The sequence below is a fragment of the Protopterus annectens genome, chromosome 11.part0 (genome assembly GCF_019279795.1).
Source record: "Protopterus annectens isolate FY-2018-M chromosome 11.part0, PAN1.0, whole genome shotgun sequence".
NCBI lineage: Eukaryota > Metazoa > Chordata > Ceratodontiformes > Protopteridae > Protopterus > Protopterus annectens.
The window spans coordinates 23,788,166-23,801,460 of record NC_056745.1 but is presented as its reverse complement, the minus strand read 5'-3'; the positions used below and the strand labels follow the sequence as shown (position 1 = coordinate 23,801,460).

The window sequence follows — 13,295 nt, the reverse complement described above, 5'->3', positions numbered from 1 at the left end:
TCCTTCTATATTTAGTCCCTTATCCCTTATGAATCTGTTTGGACATCAGTGGTGAGAGGCAAGAATCTGTTATTGCATTGTCATCCTGTAGGGGTTAGCAGATCTTTCTGAGTGTTCCTAACATCCCTTATTGGTCATTAAATAGAGTGAAATGCCTACAGTCCTAGGCATATGAGTGTCCACTTCCATATAACAGAACGTCACCTACAGTATTTTGCACTCTATGGTGGACTTCTGTCTTCTCAGTACATATTACAAGAGCTACACTCCCAGTCTTCAAGCTGATGGAACTCCTTTGGCAGGACTCTGCCAACCCCACATCTCCCCACACTGCTTCAGAGAGCTGCTGTCAGCCACTCATTAACATCTCTTCCTCTGTTCCGCTGCATAGGCTACTTACTAAACTTGGGTGATTTGGTGTAGAGTGAGGAGCAAATACCTCTGTGCAGTAGATCCGGCACAGTACATTTTACAGATTTATCAGTCTCTCTTGTCACTGCAAGCCCACTCTGACACTCTCACTGAAAATAACTGGCTTCCTGTAGTAGCATCTAGATACCTCTCAAAATGCTGTGTAATCAGGGCAGGCACTGCAGATCACTGTAGGCTCCATGAGGTGTTTATACAGACTGCATTCTAAAAGGGTCACTGTATCATACAGTTTGTAGCTGCCTGTAAACAGGCTTTAACATGTTTAAAGATATACACTCCACATAGCATGTCCCCTTTTTATAGTTAGATAAATCAAAACAGGTATCAGTTTTCATGTATTAAAGTCCACTGATCATTGTAAATTAATCTTAGTTGTATGTAATTGAGCTTTTATTTCAAGTAAGATCATTCAAACACATTCCGTAAACATTTCAGTAACTGTAGCTTTTCATCTCTTGGGATAGTTCACTGTGTTGCACAGCTTTACCCGGAGACATGAGTTGACACTCTACATTTGTCGATAATCACAGAACTCACATTTTGTGCTCTTTTGTACCCATACAGGATATGACAATTCAGGATGCTGTTCTTCTTTGGAGTTTAACACGTTTGTCTCATTTGCATGTCACTGATTCCTCATATATAGACTCCTCCTGTACAGCTTTCCATCTTCCACTACAATGAGTCCATTTTTAGATGGTTTACCGACAACTTCAGCTCAGCGATTCAAAGTTGCCAGTGGCTTTTTCATTTACTTTAGTTTTTTTTTTATTTATCTATGTGAGTTTTGGTGACCAGGTTATCCAACTGGGTTCAGAATCCAAACAGAAAATTAGTCATAAAAATAGCAGAAGCTTCTGTTTAAGTAGGCAAAAAATGAGATGTTAGTTTAAGTTCTTACTATTTACACATATTTGCATGATTGAAAGTCTGTATATGTACATACCGTATGTTTATGTGAATGGATTCTCTGCGTTTTTAGTTATATTTCTGAGTCCTACATGTTAACGATTATCTAAGCACACGTCTTCATTTCCCTTGAACTTTGGAGACAGCAGCGATTAACTCTTATCTGAACCCTTAACCAGTCTTTATTGGCAGCAGGGACTCCTTTCTCTTTCCTTTTAACACTTACCTGAGCAGGTGTGGCAGCAGTGATTAAACTGTTATCTGAACCCTTAACCAGTCTTTATTGGCAGCAGGGACTCCTTTCTCTTTCCCATTAACACTTACCTGAGCAGGTGTGACAGCAGTGATTAACTCTTATCTGAACCCTTAACCAGTCTTTATTGGCAGTAGGGACTACTTTTTCTTTCCCATTAACACTTACCTGAGCAGGTGTGACAGCAGTGATTAACTCTTATCTGAACCCTTAACCAGTCTTTACTGGCAACAGGGACTCCTCTCTCTTTCCCTTTAACACTTAACCTGAGCAGGTGTGACAGCAGTGATTAACTCTTATCTGAACCCTTAACCAGTCTTTATTGGCAGCAGGGACTCCTTTCTCTTTCCCTTAACACTTACCTGAGCAGGTGTGGCAGCAGTGTTTAACTGTTACATGAGCAATATTTCACTATCATCTGAGAAGCGTTTGCATCACATTTCTTACCTGAGTTGTCAAACAGTCCCTGGTACCATCAGATATTTCTCTCCTAAAGCCTTTAAACTCAGATGATAGTAGTGGTTGGCTAAACTACAGCTGTACTTTGTTGCAAATAAATAATCTTGATTTCCATTCTACTACTAACTAGCTAACAATTCTCACATTTCTCTTATCAGTTGTATATCACAAACACTATATCCTGTCATCCATCCATTCATACATCCATCCGTTCGTCTCCTAGCAAACTGTCTACTTAGTATAATCCTGTCCCTCATAGAAGATCTTCCCATCTAGCATTCTAAGCTATCTCATAGGGTCACTAGGCTACATAATATGAAAGCAGTTTCTTACTGAAATGTTGCTCTTAGAAGAACATAGGGATACCTTGTATTGTTAAAAAAAATCTGACCATGCTCTGCTTCATCAACATTATTTTATGAGACCTCCCCCAAAATCTAAGGCCCCCTCAGGGGACACTAAGCTCACATAGCAGTAATGCATATAGGGCTTAATATAATTTAGTCAACATTAACATTATCAGTAATAAATGTTAATTTCTCACGTTCTGACTAAACATAGAATAACCACACATTCTAGCACTAACTGACTCATGAAGGCACTGAAATAAAAAGAACAGTGGATCTAACCAACGTGTTTATTAAAAACAGTTTGCCAGTTAAGTTTGCCAGTTTAGAGATTTAGAGCTTCATCTTAATAAATTTCCAACCATCGTTAAAACTAAAATCTTTAATGAAACCAGCATTTGTATAAAGTTTAAAATCACATGACACAATTAAACTGAACCAATCAAATCATAGTGTCAGTATTAGCATAAACTATTGCAAAGCATTGTAAAAAATAAATATAGAACAGTATAACTAGTAAACATGCATGCGTATATATAATAGGATAACTAGTTACCTATACAATCTGTTTAAAATAGATATACAGTATAACTAGTAAAGATGCATGTGGGTATATAATAGGATAACTAGTTACCTATAAAACCTGTTTAAAATAGATATACAGTATAACTAGTAAAGATGCATGTGGATATATAATAGGATAACTAGTTACGTATAAAACATGTTTAAAATAGATTGCAGTATAACTAGGAAAGATGCATGCGGATATATAATAGGATAACTAGTTACATATAAAACATGTTTAAAATAGATATACAGTATAACTAGTAAAGATGCATGTGGATATATAATAGGATAACTAGTTATGTATAAAACGTTTAAAATAGATATACAGTATAACTAGTAAAGATGAATGTGGGTATATAATAGGATAACTAGTTACCTATATAACATGTTTAAAATAGATTACAGTATAACTAGTAAAGATGCATGTGGATATATAATAGGATAACTAGTTACGTATAAAACCTGTTTAAAATAGATATACAGTATAACTAGTAAAGATGCATGTGGATGTGTAATATGATAACTAGTTACCTATAAAACATGTTTAAAATAGATATACAGTATAACTAGTAAAGATGCATGTGGATGTGTAATATGATAACTAGTTACCTATAAAACCTGTTTAAAATAGATATACAGTATAACTAGTAAACATGCATGTGGATATATAATAGGATAACTAGTTACCTATAAAACCTGTTTAAAATAGATATACAGTATAACTAGTAAAGATGCATGTGGATGTGTAATATGATAACTAGTTACCTATATAACATGTTTAAAATAGATATACAGTATAACTAGTAAAGATGCATGTGGATGTATAATAGGATAACTAGTTACCTATATAACATGTTTAAAATAGATATACAGTATAACTAGTAAAGATGTATGTTGATATATAATAGGATAACTAGTAAAACCATATGTGGAACAGTACTGCAATGACATAAAACATGGGTTTATGATTCAAGCCTTATTTTATGTAATACAAAACCTGGGTAGTGGTATTCATATTACTGCCAAAGCATTTTTTCTTCTTCTAAAGTACTATCAAACTCACAACCTCTGCCATCTTCTACTCCCTTAACTACAAAAATAAGGTTCTGTGCACTGTGCCATATCTGTAAGGATTCGCATATCCATGGTAATAAAATTCATCGGTACACCTTCTGTGTGCTTTTCCCATGTAGACACTGTCACAGCATAGGCACATTGTACCATATCTGAGAGCTGAGTAATTTCTGTAGCTGGCACTTATAGGTGTCCTAAATTATGTGTATATGTTTGTAATGACTATATAATTCTCAGGGATGCACACTGTATTAGTGATTGTATCACAATGTTTTGTTATCTCTCTGTAAAATCATATTTAGGATAACCCGTCTCTAATTAACAAAAGTCAGCATGTTACCAACCTTATGTAATAAGTCTGGGTGCCCATTTAAAACTTCCATTTGTCTGCTATGGTCTTTTTTATTTGTGGTATGTCAGTTCTGTCAGTGCCTGAAACAGTATGAGAGTAGATTTTGTGGTCAGAAATACAATTAAGAGTTTGTCTTAATTTATCAAATTATTAATGCTGTTATCTTCAAAGCCATTAATGTTATAAATTATAATGCCATAATAGGCCTACAGATGGATGTTTTACACTTCTTGACTTCATCTAAACTGTCCTGGATATAATTTATTTGTACCCACTGTTCCAAGATAAGTGCTATAATTTGTCAGGCTCTGCTAAGTATACTTCATCTGTAGGTGTAAGTTTGGACAATCATGTACCTTGCCTTTTGTACTCTGCATACCTAGAATGGAAATGGTGGATATACATAGCCATTAACACAATTTAGATTTCTATATATTTAAGAAATGACTGTTGTCTGTCATCAATGTATTTTATGCAAAAATTTACTTACTTGAAATATTACATTGTGTACAATTTTTCTCCCAGGCAGTGATTAAAAAATGTACAGATGTCGTGCAGCCATTGTACAAAAGCACCATTTTTTAAACCGTTTCTTTTGAAGATTGTAATATCTCTGACCAAACTGCTATTGCTTGTGAGGAGGGTATGGATTCCCTCCAACAGAAGCAGAACAGTCTGAGCTTTCCCAGAATCTTGCTTTTGGCTGAGCTGCTGATCACACTACATATTTCAGCTGATGTGAGAAGGAGAAAAGAAGAGAGGAGTGTGTGACTGATCTAACCAACTGATGAATGCATGACTGATCTAACCAAACAATGACTGTGTAACTGATCTAACCAAACAAAGACTGTGTGATTGATCTAGCCACCTATGAGTGTGTGACTGATCAGACCAACCGATGAGTGTATGACTGATCAGACCAACCGATGAGTGTATGACTGATCTGACCAACCGATGAACGTGTGCCTGATCTAACGAACTGAGGAGCATGTGACTGATCTAACCAGCCCTACACCATCTGAAACAACCATGTTTTGTGGGATTAGTTCACTGAATCACCTGCTTTGGTCTGCCTGGAGAGATTCCATACTCGGTCCTTGTGAGAGGACGGGTAAAACTCATTATTTCTAATCAAAACTGAAACTGTTAGATTTTGCTACACTCTTGTACTGACTGCTTGATTCCCATTTCATTGAATGTTTTCTTGTTTTAAATTTAGGCCTCTGTTTCGCTTGGTGCCCTTTTTTGGCTAAGCTGCACTGTGTGCAGTGTCTTGTAGGCCAGTTTAATATGTAGCAGTTAACCCTGTTCTCCACTCTATCAACACAGTTCTACTCTCTGTTTTTGCTTGCCTGTTATGTATAACGTTGCTCAAATCAGGCATTTTTTTCTTATTTCTTGCAACCCGCAACCTAGCACAATCCATCTGCACAACTGAACTTGGAAAGGAACAGAGTAGCGAAGAGCTCTGAGCTGGGTTTTTTTAGAGTTCTAATACCACGTGGTACTTTTCTACCAGGTGATAGATAATTCTGTGACCTGTTTTTGCTTGCCCTGTCTTGTATTACTGCTTCTACTAGCTCCTTGTCAAGATCTCTTGACTCCTAGTTGCCAGTCGAGAGGAATGGATTGCCAACTTTGTCACCAGTTGGACAGTTCCATTTTGCCTGAAACTCCAGTGCTTTAAAATGCTGGACTGTTGTACAAGCATAGCATTGCTGAGATCAGACTGCTGTGGATAATAGTATGAGGTGTGCTGTTCATGTCACCTTTTGAAATCTCATCCAGCTGTCCAGGAAAATTCTTTTGCTGTTTCCATTTCATGTTGCTGCCTGTACCAGTCCAAGCTTTTTTGTCATTTCCACTCTTCCTCCTGGTTTTATATCTGTCACCTGCTTTTACTGTTCCACACTGCTCCTAGCTTTTCCTTGCTGCACAGTTGCTTCACTAAACTGCCACACCTGTCACATTAGTAGTGTCTACACCATAGTTGCTCTCTTGCAGAATCATCTGAACAATTCTCTTTTAGTCATTTTGGCGGTTAGCAGATATTGTGTAGCTATCTCCAGTTATAATTTTAAGTACTGTTGTCCAAGCACTTCCACTTTAGGCAATTAAGCTGTTTGCAAATATCTCTTGGCTATTTGCAGTTCAAGTTAATGTTCTGTTTTGTTGGACTGATTTCCTTTTACAACGAGCTGCGCCATATTTTTACTATTTATTGAGTTAAAACATTTCGGTTTAACTTCTGATCTAATGTTGTCTTTCCAGTCTACCTCAACATGTGGGTTATTGAATCCAGTTGGATCCAAAGACAGCAGTTTGGAATTTTCAGCTCCAAAGCTGCTTCTCTTCGTCCTGTAATGTACCGAACACCTAAATCTTATTAACCACTTTCAGGGTCAGATGCATTCGCTGAAGATCCTGTTACTAAAAGTCAGAGTTGCTTACAATTTTGTTCTGTTACAGCTTTATAGTTGTTTCTGTTATTCATAGTTGATAGTCATTAGTGTGATAGTTACCTTTCTGTACAGTGGGTACACATGACCTGTGCTTCCTTTCACATTTTCTGCAGTTGCTAACATTTTGGGATTAAATTTCCTCTCTTGCTTATCTTAACAGTGTTTGGTCTTTAAATTCTTTCCCTTTGAGGGTGTTAGAATATGAAAGCATGTGCATATTTAGATAGATACATATTTTTCTTCTGTGCCTATTTTTCAGATGATGGATAAGACTTCAGGCTTCCAAAATTGTTTGGTGTGCCCTCCCAATATTTACAAATCATTGTGTGTAATATCTGGGTAAGGCCCACCTTGACTCGGATTGCCATTCCTGTCATGTGTTTGGGTTAGGAGCCATAGAGCCAAGCTATTGCTGAAGGGGATGCTTCCTGCCTCCTCTGGTGTAACTCCTCCTTCACCTTCTCCATTGATGAAACTGATGGAGAAGAAGAGACACAAAGATAAAGAAAGGGACAGAAAAGGGAAAAACAAGAAAGGATAAGCTCAAGGAAAGAGAAAAGGAGGCCATATTGATTCTTTATCCTCTGTGGTTGAACCAGATCAGAAGGCTCTAAGGCCCTCCCCTTCTGTTATTCAGGTTGTGGATCCATTGTTAGTAATCCACGTTCTTTTGGAACCAGTGCTGGAGTCATTTCATCCAAAGCCTTTTTCTTTCTTGGCTCCAAAGTCCAGTGGACTTCACTCTCTCCTTTTTGGGCAGTCACTCCAGATTAAGTCTTCCCCCCTGAACCCTCCCCTACTCAAATCTTATCCTCTCTGTTTAGGATCCAGGAGACACAGGTACCAGCGCACCAGCCCAGTAAGCCACCCTCAATGGCTTTTTCCAGTAGGTCTGCAAAGCCACCAGGAATTTATGTGAATTTGATGTGGACAATTTAATGCAAACCTTTGGCTCTGATGGTTCCTGGGAATCATTCCCTCTTCCTTGGCTCTGAATGTAGGGAAAGCTGTCCTCTCCTCCTCCCCGGTACTTCCTTCTCCAGTTCACTCTTCAGCACAAGTGACCCTGATTCCATTGCCACCCTGTGTTGCTTCTGTGTCATTGCCGACAACTTGCTTGACTTCAACTCCAACCTCCACCTTGATGTATTTGACTCCACCACCATCGCAGTTATCTGCATCCTTGACCATAGGGTCGGGGCTAGGTACTAGGAGTTGGCGTTCAGTCTGAGATTATTGCAGCTATCCTTGCCTCTGGATGCATCGGCCCTGAACAGCTCATCACTGGTGGCTGAGATGAGGATTTCTCCTTGGTTTGTGGACTGAGGGCAGTCCTTTCTCAGTTGTTTGGCTTTGGTGTTTTAAGTCATGTAGAGGATTTTGTCTTGGTTGGAGATGGGATATTCCCATGTGTTGAGTCTTTCAGAAAGGTTCACATTAACTCGTTTGCATCAGTGTCCCCTCATTCATCTAGTACTACTGTGGTTTATCATGGATTGTCCAGAGACTGCTTGCACCAAAAGACTTTGAACAGTCCCAGACCCAGGACTTCGCTGCTGCTTGCCCCCCCCCCCCGGATTCTTCCTCTGAGGTGGTTAATAAGAAGAGCCAATGTTAAGAGGAAGCACTTGGATTCCTCTGAGGAATCCCTCATGGAAGATTCTAACCTTGATGAAGGAGTAGAGTCCCCTAAATCTCTGCTTGGTGACATCTTTTTCAGTGATCTTCTGGAATTCAAGGGACTATGGAGGATTAGACTGCCAAAGCCTGTCCCTGGAGTAGTCCGTCTTTCTTGAAGCCTTTGGTATGAATGCATCCACATCTTGGGTGGTACCACCTCCAGACGTTCTTGTCAACTTTGTGTCCATTAGGGCATGGAGAGAACCTGACGTGATGGAGCCAATACCCTGGAAACCTGACATGATTATTGTTCAGCCTAAGGATAGGTCTTTTTTTGGATCAAGGGTCCCATTGTCAATGCCATTGTTGTTGCTACAGTCATGAAGAAAAAGATGTCTGGAGAGAGTGTATCACTTCATCTTCCAAACAGAGAATCATGGACATTGGATGATTTGGAAAGCATGCTTCAGCCACCTTTGCTCTCTGTGTGGTGAACTATATGGCATATTTGACTAGGCTTCAGATAGATCTGATATCTGAAGTGACGAAGTTGGTAGTGTCATAACCTTTGCCCGAGTCTCATAAGACCTTAGCACTTAGTTGGCCACCATGTTATCTATTTCTAATGTCTCCATGTGCCTCATCTTTAATGCAGAGGATGGTATAGCGTGAGGGGTAGGTACCAGCATTACAATTTGCCATCATTCCTGGATGTGTATGGATAATTTGGTGGAGTGCTTCAAGCTATACTTCCTTAATGTCCCCTGTCATGGGTCCATTTTATTTGGCTCCAAAGGTAAAGACACACTGACTAGGAAAGAGCATGGTGGCAAGATGTCTGCTCTGGGAGTTCTTTTTTCTCCTGACAAAAGCCTTCCTGTAAGAATGGGGGCACTGTTGATGTTCTTCGTGTTTCACTGTTGCAGCCATCACATTTGGGTTATCTACCTGCAGGTAGCCCTCAGCTGGCCTGAATACCAGAGTCTTTGGATTTCTGTGTCAGATGCTGTCTCTTCTTCCATGACGTCAGGTCATCAGGGGTATAAAACATGCAGCCGACGCCATTAGAAATGCCGCAGAGGTAGATGCAGCCCTGGTGGAATGTGATCTTATCCCCTATGGGGTAGGTTTTCCATGGTGCTTGTTGCAGAAATTAATACAATGGGATATCCATTTGGAAATGGTTTGCTTTGAAATGGCCTTCCCCTCTGCCCCTGCAGCAAAACTAACTAGCAGCTGCTCAGATTTTCTGGTAGGTTTAGTCCTGTCCAAATAGAATCTAACTGTAGCAACAACAGGGTACTTAGCTTTTTTGAAGACTTTGGGTCTGAAACTCGAAAATGAAAATTTCAGGAGTTGGCCAACTGGCACTTGCAAACTGCTTTTGCTTCGGGCACCGCATGGCAAGAAAGACTGTTGTAATGGTGTCGGCTGCATGTTTTATACCCCTGACGACCTGATGTCATGGAAGAAGAGACAGCATCCGATGCAGAAATCCAAAGACTGATATTCAGGCCAGCTGAGGGCTACCTGCAGGCAGATAACCCAAATGTGATGACTGCAACAGTGAATGCACTCGAACATCTACATTTATGGTAAGTGTACACAACTGTACTTTCCACAACTTGCAACAGTTTTAAAGTATGCTGCAGATGAATGTGCCCTCAGAGGCAGAGGAGGAAACTTTAATTGATGCCATCTTATGGGCAGGGGTGGTCCAAAGTATTGGGGCTTCAGAGGATCTTTCTCTGGCAAGCCCTTCTAGCACTCCTGAAAACTCGCCTGATTGATACACTGGATGTAGTCAAGGTGCTTGGCTCTCCCATGTTTGGGAGGCCATCATATCTGATGCCTGGGTATTGACAGTCATTCCCAGAGGATACACCATTCTTCTTCACTTTACCTCTCCAGATGCCACCACTCCATCAGTAAAGGGAAGCAGCAGTTGAAATCCTAAAGTTGCTCAGCAAATGAGTTATCCTATAGATCCCACCAGACCAGAGTGATCTTGGGTCTGTTTAAGATTCTTTTTGGTGTCAAAAAAGACTAGAGAGCTCAGGCCCATTTTTGGACATAAGCAGATCAAACCTTTCTGTAAAACAGACCAAATTCTGGATGGTGATGGTGCAGTCCTTTTTACTTCTACTGAGGAAGAACAATTGGTTGTACTCAATAGACCTCAAAGGTGCCTATTATACCATAAAGATAGTGAGGTATTCCAAGAGGTTCCTGTGCTTTAGGCTGGGAGCCGGTCACTGCCGATTTCATGCCCTTTGATCTCACTACCACTCTCCAGGTGTTCACCAAATGCATGGCAGTGGTAGCAGCTTGGCTCAGGCTGCAGGAATTCCAGATCTTTTCATGCCTGGATAATACACTCCTCAAGGTGACTTCATGGGCATCGTTGATTCACATGAGAGACTTGTTTCTACGATAATAGGCTCCTCAAGGAGACTTCTTGGCCATCGTTGATTCACATGAGAGACTTGTTTCTACGATAATAGGCTCCTTGAGGTGACTTCATGGCCATGATTGATTCACATGAGAGACTCATTTCTACTTTTGTGCCTGTACTTGGGCATTACAGTCAGTTTTGGCAAATCCAATCTGGAACCTGTTCAAGCTATAGAATTTCGAGTGCCATTTGGACACTGTCAACCAGATTGCCAGACTTCCTCCCTCCATATTGGTTTCCCTACAGGTTCAGGCCAATCAAGTGTTGTTACTTCAGAGACCACCAGCTTCTTTAGTTCGTTGTCTTCCCAGTGTCATGACCACTGCAATCTCTCTCTTTTTTTTATCTAGTTCTTCCTTCGGACTTTCCTCTTTTTTTCTCCAAACATTAACCAAAATTCCTTTTGAGCCAGCGGCTACAGTAGATTTAAAATTTCTCTTACAGAAAGCACTCTTTTTGATTGCATTCACTTCTGCTAGAAGAGTTTTAAAATTGTAAACTTTATCGTACAATCCTCCTTACCTTAGCTTTCACTAAGACAGGAATTAATGGCATTAATTGCAGATCCTTACTTCTTTCTTTCCTAATTTGGCCTCGGAGTCTATCTTGTACCAACAGATTCAATTTCCAGTTTTCTTTCCACACTTCAGCAACAAGGGTGAGTATATGCTCCATTGTCTAGATTTTCCATTGCCAACTGAGATTTTATTTGTATAGGACCAAGCGAATCAGAAGATCATCCCAAGTTTTTGTGTCCATTTCTAGTGCTAAATTGAATAAACCCATCTCTCCATGATACCCTTGTTCAGTTGGCTTTCTGATTGCATATTCTTTGTCTATTCCATGAAAGATGCATTACTATCTAACAAACCAAAAACCCAGTCCATCAGGGCAGTTGCTACTTCTACTACTTGGCCATACTTTTTTAGATGATATTTGTGTAGCGGCTTCCTGGTGTAACACTCATACATTTGCAGTGCATTATAAACTACATAGATATTCAGTCAAGATATAGGACAAGTTTTGATGCCACCATTTTGCAGAATGTTATCTTTTGGTACCTGTCATTAACCTGGCTGGGACTCTGTAAATAGACAACATTGGATATGAAAGTTGTGTACTTACTGTAATCCTAGATCTCTGTCGTCTTCTTCCATTTATCTCATTCATCCTTCACTCTGTCCCCCTTCCAAGTTATTTCTGGTATTTGCGGCTCTTGATGGATTTTGCAGATAGGCCCAAAGTCTGTTGTGGAGACCCTTTGGTCTAATTCTCTGTGTTTTTGTAAGGGAGACTCCTTTTTGTGTTGGTCATGTATGATAGGCAAACTCGATCAGAGAATTAGGGACACAGTGCTATGCGAGAGAGGAGGAGCAGCTACAGAGTTGAAGATTCTGAACTGCTGACCTTGTATCCAATTGAATCCCATAATCCAGAGGTTGAAATGGACAAAATAAAAAACTGTGGCTTTAGTTTTATGGTAAGAATATAACTTTTGCTTACCTTGTGAACAAATTATCATTGGCTGTGTGAACTGATTTTACTTCCATTCATGTAGCAAATCCAGTTTGTCTGTTATTGCTATTTATTACAAGATTTTTTTGTCAGCAAGTTGCTTCAAGCAATTGTGACTTGACTGTTTTTGCTACTGGCAGGTATTTTACACCCAGTTGTCTAAATCCTGCCTTTGATTTAACTGCTACTATCATTAAGTCCTAGCGTGCTTGTATGTCTTCTATAGCCATTTTCTAAATAGGGAAGCTTAAACTGTACAGATAAGAATGTGACATATGGGTGGGAAGCGTTTTATACGGATGGGAAGTAAAATTGTGAAAGGACAGTTTGTGTATAATGCACATCACTTATTCACGTAAGACATAGATGTGCGTTTGGAACAAAAATGGAAGTAATAACAAGTTAATTCATGTGTATACATTTCTAAGGAAAACATTCTGTATATTTTAAGACAAAAATAAAATCTTGTGATATAATGCGAAAATGAATACATTATTTACTTAGTGCTTAGATAACTATGTGCAGACTGTGTACTTTACAGACGTCTTTGAACAGTGGTGTATAACATCTGACTCGCACAAGCATTAGATACAGCTTACATAAGGCCATGTGAGGTTCCTGAGTTTGTGAGGGTGGCCTGTAACATGCTACAATTTGCAGAGCTTACATAAACAACACAAATTACACATACTTGACATTGGCAAGACCTGAACTTCGGTACATGCCTTACAAAACAAGCAAGATGCGGTTAACATTAGGTTGTTGCTTGTTAAATACACTAAAACAGAGACATATTGACAACAGCCATAATAATTTGAGCTTGCTTGTTAGGACAAAAAACAAAGTTTAA

General features: G+C 39.4%; 1 protein-coding gene across 1 annotated transcript in view; it reads left to right on the top strand.

Moving 5' to 3' along the window:
* LOC122815139 (gastrula zinc finger protein XlCGF57.1-like) overlaps window positions 1-13,295 on the top strand; it is a 123,896-nt gene that overhangs the window by 88,714 nt on the left and 21,887 nt on the right. The window lies entirely within an intron of this gene.